This window comes from Gastrolobium bilobum, unplaced genomic scaffold (assembly GCF_033153095.1).
Source record: "Gastrolobium bilobum isolate Gb01-03AN ecotype WA unplaced genomic scaffold, APGP_CSIRO_Gbil_v1 utg1031, whole genome shotgun sequence".
Classification (NCBI taxonomy): Eukaryota; Viridiplantae; Streptophyta; class Magnoliopsida; order Fabales; family Fabaceae; genus Gastrolobium; species Gastrolobium bilobum.
In genome coordinates, this window is record NW_026899326.1 from 501,504 (window position 1) to 518,364 (window position 16,861).

Consider the following 16,861-nt stretch of genomic DNA (forward strand, 5'->3'; position numbering starts at 1 on the left):
ATACTAATTGAACACCAACGGATTTGGATAGAATCTAAAATAATCTTTTAAAATCCTAATTGAATACGTACCACATGACTTTTTTTCAATCGTTTAAAATCCTAATTGAATACCAATGAAATTTTTTTGTCCAGAAATAATTATTAAAATCCTTTGAAATCTCAATCCAATACACCTTTTAATTTTTTTGAACTATGTATTAATCTTATACTAACGTTATTTAGTGTTACAGGTATTCAAATCCAAATCAAATATATTGTGCTTAATTAAATGGGCTTTAACTATACCCATACATGAATAATGATTTAACCCATTTTTATAAAAATAAGAAAATGTTTGATGAATTTATTCTAAAACTGGAACTTTTTAATAAAAAATTAAAAATCCTCGATTGATCAGTAAATTTTTTCTTCTTAAATTCATTTTATAATTTCTTGTTTTCTTTTTTAAAAAAATAACATGTTTTATTATCTTTTTATTTTAAAATTAAATTGTGTATATTATGTGTATCTTCTGTATAATATACAAAAAAAATTACTTTTAATTTATATTTTTATATTCAAATTAAATTAGGTATGGTTTTTTGACAAATCTGAACATTTTTTATCTTAAATTTTTGTCTCCCTTAATTTATCATTACTGACAAATAACTAATTTTTCATGTTTTTGTTATTTTCAGAATAAAAAGTTAAAAATCAGAAAAAGAAAATTAATAAAAAACACCTGAGAGTTGTTATCTAATTCCTGCTCTGAAAACTGTAAAGCATATATATATATATATATATATGGTGATTTTAGAATGATTTTCACATAACATTCATGGAATGGAACAGTGATCAAAGTATTACTTTTTGATAAAAAAATTATCAAAATATCACACAAATGGTACTTTTTTTTTTGATAGACACGCAAATGGTACTTTTTAACAGACTGTCACGTGTCATAATTCATTACTACTGATAGCAAATTTTGTGGCTATATTGCATACCAAATTCACTACCAGTGATAGTGAATTTAGTCCAGTCAGTTTTTTCGTGTGAAAGTATGTCACGTGTCACAAAATCGTTGACGAACGTAATTTGCTACAAGTCATAGCGAATTACGTCACGTGTCAGTCTGATGAAAAATACTATTCACATGGCATTTGAAACAAAAAAATTGCCAAAAAGTGACTTTTTGGTCAATGTTCCAACATTCATTGTCAAACATTTTTTTTTAATTAAAAAACTTTCTGGGAAACAGAAATTAAGCGGGCCATAGTTGTTTTTGTTTTCACGTTTTTATTTTCATAAATTCTCTAATCTCAATTCAAACCATTGCCTGCATTACTAGCAAAACCCCATAACTCCATTGGATTAGGATTTTTTTTTAAAAAAATTAAGATAATTTTTTGTATAGATTTTAAAATATTATTTAAAATTTGAGGTACTTTAAAGACTTTTTTTTACGATCAAGATTTTATAATATTGGATTTTAAAAGATTTTAATACAACTTATAATATTTGAAAGGATATTTATAATATTTTAAGAAATCATATGAATTTTTAACGAAAATTCAAAATTACAAGAGTCAATAATATTAATAAGAAAATAAAACCTAATATAATTTTATCAATCAGTAAAACATAATATAATGTTTAACAAACATTCAAAATTAATAAGTAACAACTCTCTACATATTTAAAAACTATATTAGTGCTCTATGCATTAGCATTTTTTCGTTTCTCCTCTTGGGTTTTACCAATAGATTGAAATTATCTTCTTCATTTGGTATCAGAGCTATGCATATATGATTATAAGAGCCAGATTTTTTTATTTATTAAAATAATTCTAAAATTTCAATATAGAACCTAAAGTTCATGATAAAAAAATTTTTGAAATTTTTTGCAATTGATCTTGCAAACGCTGGGGTTTTTGTTCTAGGTGATGAGGGTTTTCTAACCATATATCATATGCTTGTTTTCATTGAGTATTCTAAGAAAATTTTGAATATGAATTTTTGGGTTTTATTATATGAAAGTTTAGAAAAAAAATTAAATTATTTTCAATCGATACATTGAAACCTTAAATTGCTTTGGGACTTTTCAAAAACAAGTTTTTAGTTATCCATTAACACAAAAATTATTTGAAATTGTTTCTTCTAACGAAAGAATTTCATTCATAAATATATTGTTACGAAATATAGGGTTCATATTATGAAAGTTTCAATCTTTTTTTAAATTGGTATTGCTTCATTGATGTCAAATGAATTTTGGTTGTAGGGTTGTAGTTCCCCTCTTGTTTTTTCACTGTTTTATGCTATTTTTAATACAAAAATTACAAGTTAAAGAAAATTAATAATAAAAGATTGCAAGCACATCTTTTTGTGTCTATGTGACATGATATAGTTATCTTCTACGGTTACAGAAAACAATTTTCCATTTACATGTGGCGTAAAGTTTATGATATAGATTTATGTATTTTTCCCAATTTTATTTAATAAATAGAGTAGTCAAATTTGTTTAACAGACTTTTCAAATTATATTTACATTAAATCATAAACGATAGTCAAAATAGTAATCTCAACTATTTTTGAAGAGTATATAAACTTTTTTCATGCTAAAAATGATAGGTTATATTTTGAAAATGGGATAGGATAATAGGGGTGTTCGCGATCTGGATTGGATCGGTTTTGGAAGCAAAAATAATTCGATCCAATCTCTTCGGTTTGATTATGTAATCATCCATTCGGTTTGGATTGGATCGGTTTTCGGTTTTTTGAAAATTTTAAAATTTGTTTCATGATTATTGTGCAAATAACATCTTTTGTATATATTGGCTTTGTAAATTTATTTATTTTTGAAATACAAAAGTATCAGTAAACGATAATATAGTTTTTTTGTTTTTTGGCAATGAGATATGAAGCTCTACACAGATGAAATTTTGTTAATAGGATGTGACTAGATTTTTTCTTGGGTTTAGTTGATGGGTTAATGGATCTTGAGTTTAGAAATTTTTAGGCTATGATTGGGGAAAAGTCCAAGTAGGTAAAGGAAAATTAATATATTGGATCAGTTTTCATCAATCAATCCGAAAATCGATCTAATCCAATTAAAATTTGCGGGTTTTTTTTGGTTTTCGATTTTTTGATTTTTGGTTTATTCGGTTATCGATTTTTCGGTTCGGTCACCGCGGTTTGAATCGGTTTGGATCGGTTGATGAACACCCCTATAGGATAATGTTACTATTAGCTAATGTTACTATAATTGTTACTACCATATCGTAACCGTTGATTTTCGCCATCAACGGTTATTATTTTCACAAATCAAACTCATTAATTAATTATTAATTCGCAATAAATGATAATCGTTGATTGACGAAAATCTGTTGGGTATGGCTCATACTTCGCATGTTGATGAGGGCCCTAATTATCGGGGTCAGCAGAAAGGCAACTTAGGGTTTTTGAATCCTATTTATATTTTTCTTGTAAATTGAGTGACTTGTAATGAGTGGCGGTCAAGCTGGACGTAGCCTAATTTGGGTGAACCAGGGTAAATCGCTGTGTCTATTCTCTCTCTTTTTGTTTTCCGTTTTCGATTTATGTGTTGTCGATTTTCGACAAAATCAACGGTTAAGACATGATAGTAATAATATCGTATCCTTTCGAAGATATTAGTTGTCTAGATTATGTTAGTGCTAGTGTACTAATCTCAAAACCAATTAACTTTAAGCTACTTCGAGTATTATTAATGAAACCCGTTAAACTCAGGTTAGTTTAATTAAAATTTAGTTTTTCTTAAGATTTTTAATGAGAAGATAAATATATAAGCTAATTAGAAGATTCATTAATGGCATTTATTGAAGTTCAAGTGAATTTTACCACATGTATAGATAAATAAACATATACACTACACACAGAATAAGAGTTTATCTCATATACAAATAGGTGAACGTGAAAGTCGTCAAAATTTTCAAACTACACAAGAGAACTTAGTTCTTTTCTATAGAGAGACATTTGTTTCAAGCTATTTTTTGAGATGATAAAAATAGTTATTCAAAATTTTGGCTAATTAAAAGAATCAATAAGCCAATTTTACTATGTGTATAAATGGATAAACAGATTAACTGCACATAAGATAAGAGTGTGTTTCATATAATAGTAGGTGAATATGGAGCTCATACACAAAAAGACTAATATATTTTATATAAGGAGACATTAATTTCAAGATATAGGATTACATTCCCAAAAATGATATTCTCATACATATTATCACCAAAAAGGATAGCACATGCATGACCACCATTCATTGTGGCAATAAAAATAAAGCAAAACATGGGAACGTCACTCTCGTGACAATCATCAATTCTGAGGAATATTTTTTTCTAGCATGTCTAAACATGTCACAATCCTTAAAATAAAAACAATCTTTATTAAGTTTCACGACCCTTTTATTTTTTAATGTTAATACAAATATTATACTTAGTCAAACAAAGATGTGAAAAACAATCTCGAAGGTGAAGGTAGTACGAGTCCAGCAACTTTGTCGATGAAGTTGAAAAGAACAACACGAAGAAACCAAAAAACTTGTAGTTACTAACTTACTATACTAGGTCATGCGGATGAGGGAAGCAAGAGCCACTGCACCTTACCTGATTTTTTGCCCCTGTTTTTTTAAAGAATTGTTAAGCATATCAATATTAATAATATCAATCCAATTTAAACTATCTGTTTTTCCATTTGTTCAACCAAGATAGAATACAAAAACAGGCCCAATATATTGGCCCAAGTCAACTCTACCACCCTAAGTCTCTGAAATATTTATTCACCCAGAAAAATTTGTCATTCTGAACCGAAATTGACAACCTAGACGATAAAGGTATAGGAAAGATAATATTTTTCTCATTTTGTTTACCTTTCTTCAAAAAAAAAAAAAAAAAAAAAACCTTAAGAATTACCATGATTGTTAACAAGTTGGCGTAGTGATGTAAGAATTTCCAAGTCAAGACAATCATAATTATATGTTCCTATGTGAATATCATAATTATGAAATCACCAAAATTGCAATATTAAAAAGAGAAAAATGTTCCGGCAGTTACCGCAGATAAGTTATCTACATTTATTTTCAAAACGACATTATTTTGGTATTGAAATCTTAAAAAATTATAAATATAAAGACTATAACGCTGAAATAAATTAAAATTACAAAAATACCATAATTTCCGTCCTAAAACAACGTCATTTAAGTTTAATGTAAATAACTTATGTGCAGAAAAAAAAAAACGAACTCTATTAAAAAATACCAATGGTTTTTTAACAAATTAATGTGAAAAGGTTAACATTTACAATATTTTCCCTAAAAAATTGTGAAAAAATGTAAAATATTAAAAATTTAAAAATTCTTTCACTTTATAATGAAACTTGAAAGTTGAAAGCCATATCCGTGATGCATGGGCCCCTATACAACTCATAACATAGGGCAGAGAATAGAGTGCGCGTACAACGGTAAAGTTAACATCACCTTGTTGGGTATCCCACTGCGTCGTCTTGTGCTTTACGCGAGCAACGTCGCTCCCAATAAGGAAAGAACACGCCGCGATTGAAAATTAATGCAACCGTCCCCACCAGGTAAATGTATCAGTCCCTGATCTTTGAGATCTACCAATAGATTTGAGTTTGACTTCAGGCAGATATTTCTATTTGTCGCTATTATTCAATTAATTTTTTATATAAATTCTTTAAATTACTAATTTGATTAATAAATATACTTTTTAAAAAATTAATTGAATAAGAATAACAATTAACAAGAGATGCCCTCTTGATTTTTCATATCTTGGTTTTCGTCCTGCTAGCCGGGCCCTTATTGGAGATGTTTTAAGTTAATTACATAATTAATAAAAGTAAATTATAATTGTTATATTGGTTTACCATAGTAAATTTAAAGTAAGTATTATGATAAGGGAAATATTATTCTTATTTTACATAAGATAATTATCTCATATTATTTTATTTTGAAAATTTTACTCACTCTTTTTTTTCTTTTCTTTTTTATCCTTAATAGTGGACTTCACGTGACTTCTCTCTATAACATAAGATAATTACTCTAATATAAAATGAGATTAATTTTTTCAGGCACTTTGAATCATATTATTATAAAAAATTGTACCCTTAATTACCTTATTATATATCACTATTTTTTTTTTGGCATCCATATATCACACTATTTAATAAGCAAAATATATGTATTAATAAATTTACTAAATTAGAAAAAGTTCAATCTATTGCCGAGTAATGAGTTATCCTAAAATCAAATCTATATATTTTTAAAAGAAAAAAAAAAGTTGATTACCGGAGAGTGTCGGATATTTAGTGATAATTTTTTTTTAATACCGGGCTGTATCGAAATTAAACTCAAAATTTTAAAATTATCATAATTTCTTGTGTATATTAATTTTTGAGTAAATATCTTTTTTGATCCTCAGCAAATTTTACGATGCCTATTTTAGTCCCTAGCAAATAAAAAAGTTTACCGTGGTCGCTAAGAAATTCAAAATGGACTCATTTAGTTGAAATTGTAGTCTCTCATAAATTCAAAAAAAATCCATATTAGTCCTTAAAAGACTAAAATGAGTTCATTTTGAATTTTTTAGATATCACGAAGGGCTTTTTTATTTACTAAGGACTAAAGCGGACATCATAAAATTTATTGAGAAAAAAAAAATATTTACTCTTAATTTTTATAATGCAGTTGCGTGTGAACTGTGAAGCATTGTGTCGAAGGACAAGAAAAGAAATAACGTGGGTTCAAATAGTATTAGTATAATATTGGGATTTAGTGCAGTATTGGTTAAAGTGTTGAGTGGTCACATCAACGTCTCTTTTGTCTAATCACCGAACTTTTATTCAGAGTTCAGACCACTATGATATTTCGTCTTCCATCAATCACTAACCTATTAGCCTAAACCTACCCATTTTTTTTCATTGTTTCAATAATGCCTCAGAAATTTGGGAAATCTCTTAAATAAAGAAAAAAAAAAACATAATTGCATATATTCAAGAGTTGTATAAAAATCTTGAGAGCAAGGATGGTGAAAGAGGTATTTATAAACTTGCAAAGATAAGGGATAAGAAAAGTAAAGACCTCACCCAAGTTAGATGCATCAAGGATGAAAATCAAAAACTTCTGGTGAGAGATGAAGATGTAAATGAAAGATGGTTGAAATACTTCAACAAGCTGTTTAATGGGGATGGAGATACAAGCGAGGTGGACCTAGAGGATGCGTATGATGATATGAATAGAAGATTTGTACATAGAATTAATACACATGAAGTTAAGGAGGCTTTAAAGAGGATGAAGACTAATAAAGCCTTGGGGCCTGATGGTGTCCCTGTTGAAGTGTGGAGAGGCCTGGGGATGTAGCAATAAAATGGTTGACCAATCTTTTTAATAAGATTCTCTAGATGAATAAGATGTCTGATACATGGAGGAAAAGTATGATTGTGCCTATCTACAAAAACAAGGGAGATATACAGAATTGTTCAAATTATAGATGCATTAAGCTAATGAGTCATACTATGAAGTTGTGGGAGAGGGTTATTGAGCATCGCTTGAGGAGAGATACTAAGGTTTCTGTAAATCAATTTGGATTTATGTCAGGAAGATGTACCATGGAAGCCATTTTCTTGATGCGACAACTAATGGAAAGATACCGAGAAAAGAAGAAGGACTTGCATATGATGTTCATAGACCTTGAGAAAGCATACGATAGGGTTCCAAGGAAAGTTTTATGGTGGGTTCTGGAGAAGAAAAAGGTTCCATTAAAGTATGTAAAGGCAATTAAGGATATGTATGATGGGGCTACTACATGTGTAAAAACTTGTAACGGATCATCGAGTTATTTTCCTATCACGGTAGGTGTACACCAAGGGTCGGCTCTAAGTCCTTACCTCTTTGCCTTAGTTATGGATGTACTAACAAGAGATATTCAAGAGGAAGTGCCATGGTGTATGCTTTTTGCAGACGATATTGTGATTATTGATGAGAGCAAGGAGGGTGTTAATAAAAAACTTGATCTGTGGAGAAGCACATTGGAATCTAAAGGATTCACATTAAGTCGAAGCAAGACTGAGTATCTGAAGTGTGAGTTTTCTCTGGTACGAGATGGGGACCAAGAGCCCGTGCATCTAAATGGTCAAGAGGTACCCAAAAAAGATGTTTTTAAATACTTGGGCTCCATTTTACAAAAAGGTGGAGAGATTAATGAGGATGTAAATCACAGAATCAGAGCAGGGTGGATGAAATGGTGCAGTGCATCTGCATTTTTGTGTGACCGCAAAATCCCCCTGAAGTTAAAAGGAAAATTCTATAAAACGGCAGTAAGACCGACAATGCTATATGGAGCGGAATGTTGGCCAGCACATAGGCAACATGAGCATAAGATGGGAGTAGCAGAGATGAGGATGTTAAGGTGGATGTGTGGTTACACAAGGATGGATAAGATAAGAAATGAAGATATTCGACGAAAGGTCGGAGTAGTACCGGTAGCCGAGAAGATGAGAGAACAAAGATTGAGGTGGTTTAGGCACGTGATAAGAAGACCCATGGATGCTCCTATAAGAACAGAAGTTTGTTACCAAGAGCTAAACACTAAAAAAGGCAGAGGTAGGCCGAAACTTACTTGGGAGAAGGTAGTAAAACAAGATTTAATTGAGTGAGATATAGATTGGCGGACAGTAAGCCTTAGAACAGAATGGATAAAAGCTATAAGTATGGTGGAAGGTTAAACCCGCTGTTATTCCTATGTTCCAGATGGTCCCTTTTTGGTCCTTTTCCCCTTCATTTCCCCCACTTCTTATTGTCTCTTTCTTTTTTACTTTTATTTATTTATATATACATATATTTCTATTCTATTTTATTTTATTTTATTTATTTATTTAATTATTTTATTTTTATTTTGTATTTTATTTTATTTTTATTTTTTTCAACCGTTTTGTATCTTTCATGTGGGTTCATCTACCACCGACCCCAATTAATTTGGTGAGATCTTGGATTAAATTGTGAGAAAATAAAGTTGAATTTGCTTTGAGAAAATTGGTTGTGCATCCAACTAGGGGAGATGAGACAGGCTGTGGGAAATTTGCTTTGAGAGCACTATCGCAATGATTGGCGAGGGAATTTCAACCTGAGGGAGATTTAATCAATTAAGGTGGGAGATTTAATCGATTAAATCTCGAGTCAATTATTTTTGTTTATTTTGACCATTTAATCAATTAAATATTCAAGTTAATCGATTAAAGAGGAGCAGATTGATAGACAGTTCTGGGTAAAGGGCAAAAGGGTTATTAATTAATTAATGAGGGGTAAAAGGGTCAAAAAGTCCCTTATCAGGCCCAATCCTACCCTCGTAGGCCTAATTAAGTTATACGTCATTTTAATATATAAAGGGATTTTTTTTTTTGGTATATATAAAAGGATCTTGTTGTATAAGCTTATACTATACATGGTCACACAAAAAAACAAAAAATGTCGTAACGTATAGTATAAGCTTAATAGCTTATACTATCATGCCTTATACGTCACACCAAACATGCCCTAAGGAAATGGGATAAATCCTGAGTTGAAGTATTAATAAGTGCAATTCTAAAAAATTATTATATCTTTTTAATATTAATATATTAAAATAAAAAATAATTTTTTAATATATAATTCTTTAGAATATTAGAGATTTTTACTTTATAAAAATTAATATATATTTTTGACACACTAATCAATAGATTTCTATAAAAATTAATATCACATGACATGTTTGAAAGAATAATATAAATTCTTTAATAAAATATGTTTTTAAAAAAATATTTATTTTTATCCAATATAGTATTATACAATGTATTACCAAATACTTTATGATATTAACTCATATAATATATTATCTTACATGATACCACGCCAAACGCTATATAGTATTAAAATTTAATCAGTCATTATACTATCAAGTGTTATGCTATACTATGTACCAAACACATTCTGATATTTTCATCCTCGCCTCATATTAAAAGATGAACCATTATTTTTTCTTTTGTTTTCTAAACGATAGGCCCCATCTTATTTATCTTAGTATAAGGTAAGAATTATCTTCAACAACATGAGTAGATGAATGTAATTTGAGAGTGCATGAGAGAAAAATTCTCTCATGTAACATAAGAGTAATATTCTCCTAAATTAAGTTGCAATTTTTTTTTTCAAAGTGGATAAGGGTTCTTCGATTTTTTTACCAGGGATGTGCGTGAATTTGAAGAGAGTTTTTTTTAATTACATGTATTCTCCACTGAAAGCAATTATGTTCGGAGAGCGGATCTATAATTAAAGTTTTAAACCTCTTCCAAATATGATACTAGAAAATATCAAACACATGCTCTCGTTCCACCTACTCATCTCTCCTGCACCAATTGAGCGACCATCATTTGGTAATTCAAAGAGTTTCTTCAAACCCCATTAATTGACACAACATTTTAAACAACAACTTTTTAAGGTAACGAATTTTATGGATCATTATTTTAGTACAAGTCTATTCTCATGTCACAAACGATTGTTTTTCCATGCCAACTTTTTTTTTCTTCAACCTCGAGGACAAGGCTATTTTGAAGGGCTATAGAATGTAGCAATCAGGATTCATTATTATTCCTTTATCCTAGTTGTTTGTTATTATATTGGTGTAACTTTATCTTACTTGTTAAATTATCTTAATAGTAGCTATTTTATAAGTGTTATTAGTTTTAATTCAAATTAGGATTCACATATGTTTGTTGAAGTTGTAATTCTATAGATTATTAGTTCCCTTAGCATGAAAAATATAAAAGAAAATACAAATTTAGAATGATAAAGAGAGATTGAAGATAGTGAGACGATGGGATAGAGGATTAAGAAGAATATCGAGACATTTGAAGGGATACTATTAGTATAGGTGTCCTAGAGATAATATGCCAGTTAGATGACACCATGTACTTTGAAATTATTTCATGAATAATAATTTCAAGCATTTACTTTATCTAGTATTTCCATCTTTTTTTATTCTTAATGTTATTATTTTATTCTCGACATGAGAGAAGAAACAATCCCGAGGCCTGAGCCCGATGGGGAGTTAGAAAACCTCGCAATGGGGGAAGAACCTGGTTAATTTACCTGAATTGGTAAGGCCTTAGATCCTCAAATCAAAGAACAATTAGCCGGGTTCCTCAAGAGCAACACATATGTATTTGCCCGGAAGTCATCAGAGATCCCAGACATAGATCCTACCTTCTGCTGCCATGAGCTGACAGTTTACCCTGGATCCACACCGGTCTCTCAAAATAAAAGGAAGTTGGGACAAGAGAGAAAGCAAGTCCTGGAAGAACACGTGAAGGAGTTGCTGGATGTCGCGATTCATCCGGGAAATACAGTACACAACATAGCTTGCGAACGTGGTAATGGTGAAAAAACCAAACGGGAAGTGGAGAGTCTGTACTGATTACACGGACTTGAACAAGGTCTTCCCAAAAGACTCTTACCCCAAAAAGACTCATAGATAATTCGGCTACTTTCGACTGTTGTCTTTTATGGATGCCTACTCTGGTTACAACCAGATTCCAATGTACCCTGGGGACCAAGAAAAGATCGCCTTTATTGCTGAAAAGGTCAATTATTGCTATAATGTGATGTCATTTGGGCTTAAAAACTCAATGGAAACTTATCAAAGGATGATGAATACAATTTTTGAGGATAAGCTCGGCAAAAATATAGAAGTATATATTGATGATACGATTGTAAAGTAATTTGATATGACAAGTCATGTCCAGGATCTTGAGCAGACTTTGCAGAAGCTCAGAAAGTATCGCATCCATCTAAACTCAGTAAAATGTGCGTTTGGAGTCCCAGCTGGGAAATTCTTGGGTTTCATGTTAACTCATAGAGGAAGGTACCTCAGAATAAAAAGGAGGTTCAACAGTTAACTGGTAGACTGGCTGCATTAACCCAGTTTTTGCCAAAGTCTGCTGAGAATGCCCTTTCATTCTTTTAATTATTAAAGAAGGAAGCAAGGGAAGGCTGGAATACGGAATGTCAAGCCGCATTCAAGAAGGTCATAAAATGCTTGGCAACCCCACCAGTGCAATCAAAGCCAGAACCAGGAGATACTCTGATCTTGTACCTGGCTGTGGGGGAAGAGGCAATAAGTGTTGTCCTGATCAAGGAAACTGGTAAAGGCCAAGAGCCGATTTATTTCATCAGCAGAGCCTTACAGGGTGCAGAGGTCAGATATCAAAAGCTAGAAAAGGTGGCCTTTGCTTTGCTGATCACGACTAGAAGATTGCGGCCATATTTTCAGGGACATAAAATAATAGTCCAAACTAATCAACCTATACGACAGGTGTTACACAAGCCGGACCTGGCAGGAAAAATAACTAACTGGGCAATTGAACTCAGTGGGTATGACATAACATATGAAAGTCGGAAGGCCATCAAGTTACAAGCTCTGACCGACTTCATAACGGAACTAACACCGGTGAACCCGGAACATAATGAATATGGGGATTCGTGGAAGGTCTACGTGGATGGATACTCCAACGATAAAGGGAGTGGAGTTGGAATCATACTCGAAAGCCCAGAAGGAGTGACAATAGAACACTCCTTGAACTTGGGTTTCCCAACTTTGAACTATCAAGCATAGTATGAAGCTATGATAGCCGGATTGATGCAGGCTAAAGAGCACGGAGCTAAGAAGGTAAAAATCTTCAGTGACTCACAATAGGTAACTTCGCAGATATAAGGAAAGTATCAGGCTAAAGGTCCTCTATTGAAGAAATACCTGAGCAAGGTTCTAGAGATGATGGCCGACTTGGATGAAGTACAAGTTACTCATATTCCTCGAGGGGAAAATTGCTGAGCTGATATCTTGTCTAAATTGGTAAGTACCAAAAATTCAGGTAACCACAGAACTGTGGTACACCAAAGCATAACAATGCTGAGTTGAGTGATGGTTATCACCTCGGCAAATAACTGGAGGCAACCATTAGTGGCATACCTTGAGAAAGGAATATTGCCAGGAGATCGACTGAAATCCAGGAAGCTGGTTCGAGATGCGGCAGAATACACAATTGTGAAGGATCAGTTGTTTAGAAAGGGGTTGCATGTACCCATGCAGAAATGCTTGAACTCAGAATAAGCAGAATATGTTCGGACTGAGATACACGAAGGAATCAATGGCCATCACATGTGAGACAAAGCATTGGCTGGAAAGGCCCTCCGAGCTGGTTATTACTGGCCTACTATGGAGGCAGACTCTAAAGAGCATGTCAAGAGATGTGACAGCTGCCAGAAGCATGCCAAGCTAATTCTTTCACCACCTGAAGAACTGAAATATATCTCGGCTCCATGACCCTTTTTCAAATGGGGAAGGGATTTGCTGAGACCTTTCAAAGCGGCTGAAGGGCAATTAAAGTGGTTGATTGTAGCTGTGGATTACTTCACAAAGTGGATAGAAGCAGAACCAGCCACCACAATCACCTCGGCTAGAATACAAAGGTTTTTTGAAAGGAACATTGTCTCCAGATTGTGAATACCGGCCGAGGTGGTAACTGATAATGGAACACAGTTTGCGGATAAAAGGTTCAAACAGTTGATGAAAGACTTACAAGTTAAACATCATTTTGCGTCCGTGGAGCACCCACAGTCAAATGGGCAAGCTGAAGCAACAAACAAAGTAATTGTGGATGGTCTCAAAAAGCGGATGTTTGACGCTAAAGAAAGCTGGGTTCAACATCTATACTTTGTCCTTTGGGGATACATAACGAGTACCACAACTGCAACAGGGGAGACCCCTTTTAGGCTGACGAATGGTTGCGAAGTCATCATCCCGGTGAAATTGGAGACCCCTCTTGGAGGAGACTGAATATTGTCAAACAAGGCGAACAACAAAATAGTAAACTGCTAATTGTTGAGTTAGATATTGTTGACGAAGCCAGAGTTACAACTCACTGCCGGGATATGATGGCCAAACATCATACAGTAACCAGATACAACAAGAAAGTGAGGCCAAGAATCTTTGAGAAAAATGATTTGGTTCTCAGGAAAGTAGACATTGTCAATAAAAATGTCAGAGATGGGAAGTAGCTGCAAACTGGGAAGGTCCATACCGAGTTAAAGAAAAGCTTGGGAAATGATCTTATGTCTTAGAGACAATAGAAGGAAAAGGAATTAAGAGAACCTGGAACGCGGATAAGCTAAAAATATATTACAGCTAAATTCGGGATCCACCTTCTGATTTTAGCAAAATTTCAATTCAGTTATATTTTCCTCTTTTAGGGATTTAACTAAAGCTGAATATGCCGGCAAATTCATGTAGTTAACAATTTGATATCAATAAATAAGGAATTTTTCTTTTTAAGATTTATTCTTGTCTATTTTTTATGCATCGATACAAAATTCGAGGTACAAATGCAAATTGTCACGATGACTCTGATCAAGTAGAAATGCTCCCCATTTTGGTCTAGGTACCAAGCGGGACAGATGACAATATTGTTTTTACCTTAGATAAAATTGAATTATAAAATTCAAGTTATAACAAACGATTAAGTCAGTAAAGACAAGACTCATTGTTAATGCGGACTTAACAAAACGATTAAGTCAAAACAAACATGCGTCATGGAAAATGACAAAAAGCGGAATCCGTACAATGCTTTGACCTCGGCAAGGTCAAGAATAAAAAACTCATAAAATGCAGGGGTTTAATAAATTTATTTGAGATGAAGAAATTCGCCAATGGATAGTGGATAAAACTCGAATAAGACTTAATGCAGAACTCGTAAAATGCACGGGTTAAAGAATAAAATCTACTCCGTTTGTAAACCATCCCGAATGGAAACAACTCGGACTAGGTTTGAGATGTAACATTTGCCTAAGTTATAAACTTAGATGACAAAGGAACAAGACCATTTGTCAAAAAACAATGTCATACCAAATACTTAGAAGTATTCAATGAATGCTCCAGGCGAACACGGCAGCCTGTGAAAACCAAATACCTAGATAAATGCATCTACGGTAAATTCGGAAAGTGTGAATTATAAGACATCAAATAATAAAGCAGAATGTGAGAAGAAAATAAAAAGGCTCAAAGAGCAAATTAGAAACCAGCGTAAAACCGGCAATATTTATTGCAAATCAAAAAGGGGCTTCAAAAGCCCCAGATAGAACTGGAAATTAGAAAGGTAACCGGCATCTCGGACCTTCATTGAGTTTTGCCAACAGGAGGTTCTTCAGACACCGCGATCTCTTTAGCAGATTTGTTTTCTGCCTCGTCTCTATCAGCACCTTCTCTCTCAGATTGGGTAGCCGAGTCACCATCGGGAATGGCAGCAGGAGGTGGAATGATTTGACCGTTGCTAACATATGCGCGAGCATTTAAACCAATTACATTCAAAGGCAAATTGGGATTAAGTACTTGAAGTTGGTTAAGGGAATTATAGAAGGAGCCGGTGATCGACTTCTCAAGTTCGCCCCGGTAAAGTTGGGCAGTACCCTCAGCTTCCTTCACCATCTCCTCCATTCTTTCTTACATAATCAGGAAGTCCTTCATCCTAACGGCCTCAGCAGCTTGCTCGTCTCGAAACTTTTCGAAATCTGCCTTGACCTTTACCAGCTTGCAACAGTTTGGTCATACTTCTCCTTCAGAGAAGATAAATCGCTCTTCACCTTTAGAAGCTCAGCATAGGTCTTGGCCTTCTCCTCCCGGGATGCAGAAGCCTCGTTCAAAGAGCGAAGACAGTTTTGCTTGAGAGTCAGCAAAGGCCTCGCCAACCCGGCCATCTCCATACAACCCAACTCTAACTCTTCCACCTCCCTAATCTGGGCTACTGTAAGAGCGGAGGAGGGGTAGAAGGGCTTAGGAGCGCAGATTGCATTCCGGAGAAGGCTATTCATCCTGCCCTGCCATACCACATGTTTCACAAGCTCGGGTGGGGGGGGAGGAGGAGGAGCTTTCATTGCTTGCGGAGCAGAAACAGGAGCACGTGCATCAGCAACGCCCACCTTATCTTTGGCGCTGCCCGCAGTAGCAGTACCTTTGACACCCGACGTGCCTTTTAGCTTACCGGGGTCATCCTTTGAAAGCTTAGAAGCTTTCTTTTTCTTCGGCAACCCGGCAGAAGCAGCCTTGGATTGGTTCAGGACCAACAACCAGCTAAGAGGCTCATTTTGTTGGTTCTCTATGCTGGGTACTGCAAAGAAGAGACAATAAGATATAATCATCAAAGGAAATATAACAAATATACAAATATGGGTTTAGAGAAAATGGTCCATACTTAGTTCAGCATCAAGATTCTCTTGGGTTTTGAAAAGAAAGAATGCGACACTAGCATGCTTATGCGATTGAAGGTATGTACCAATGGCAATGACATTGTCGGCATCAGAAGGGCTCAATTGGGTCTTTTTAAAGCGGTAGCTCGAAGGAGGAAGTTGGTAATGGTCGAATGACCAATACAAGGGAAATTTTTCCTCTACATCCTCGGCATTACAGCTGTCAATAAACCATACACTCTTGCCGGGATGGGCAGAAACTTTAAAGAAGTTGTCTTTAAAGTTCTTGAAAGAATCAGTGTAAACCCGAAAAAGTTTACGGCCAGGGATACCTCGAATGGTAACCCAACATTTTTGTTCCGCCGGTTCACGACCGGTTCGAGGAGTAAGCACTTGAAAAAGAAAAAGAAAACACAGACAGAAGCTGGAAGGGTAAGGTATGCGCAAAAGCGCTCAAAAGCCTTAATAAAACCCCAATCATTGGGATGAAGTTGGGTAGGGCTATCTGAAGGTGGTTCAAAAGATCAATCTGAAACTCGATCAAAGGAAACCGGACGCCC

The 16,861-nt window shown here is 33.8% G+C and overlaps 1 pseudogene; it reads right to left on the minus strand.

Annotated features, from left to right (window-relative positions):
* Positions 1-11,283, minus strand: part of LOC133289667 (uncharacterized) — a 35,958-nt pseudogene extending 24,675 nt beyond the window's left edge.
* Positions 11,284-16,861: the final 5,578 nt, after the last annotated feature.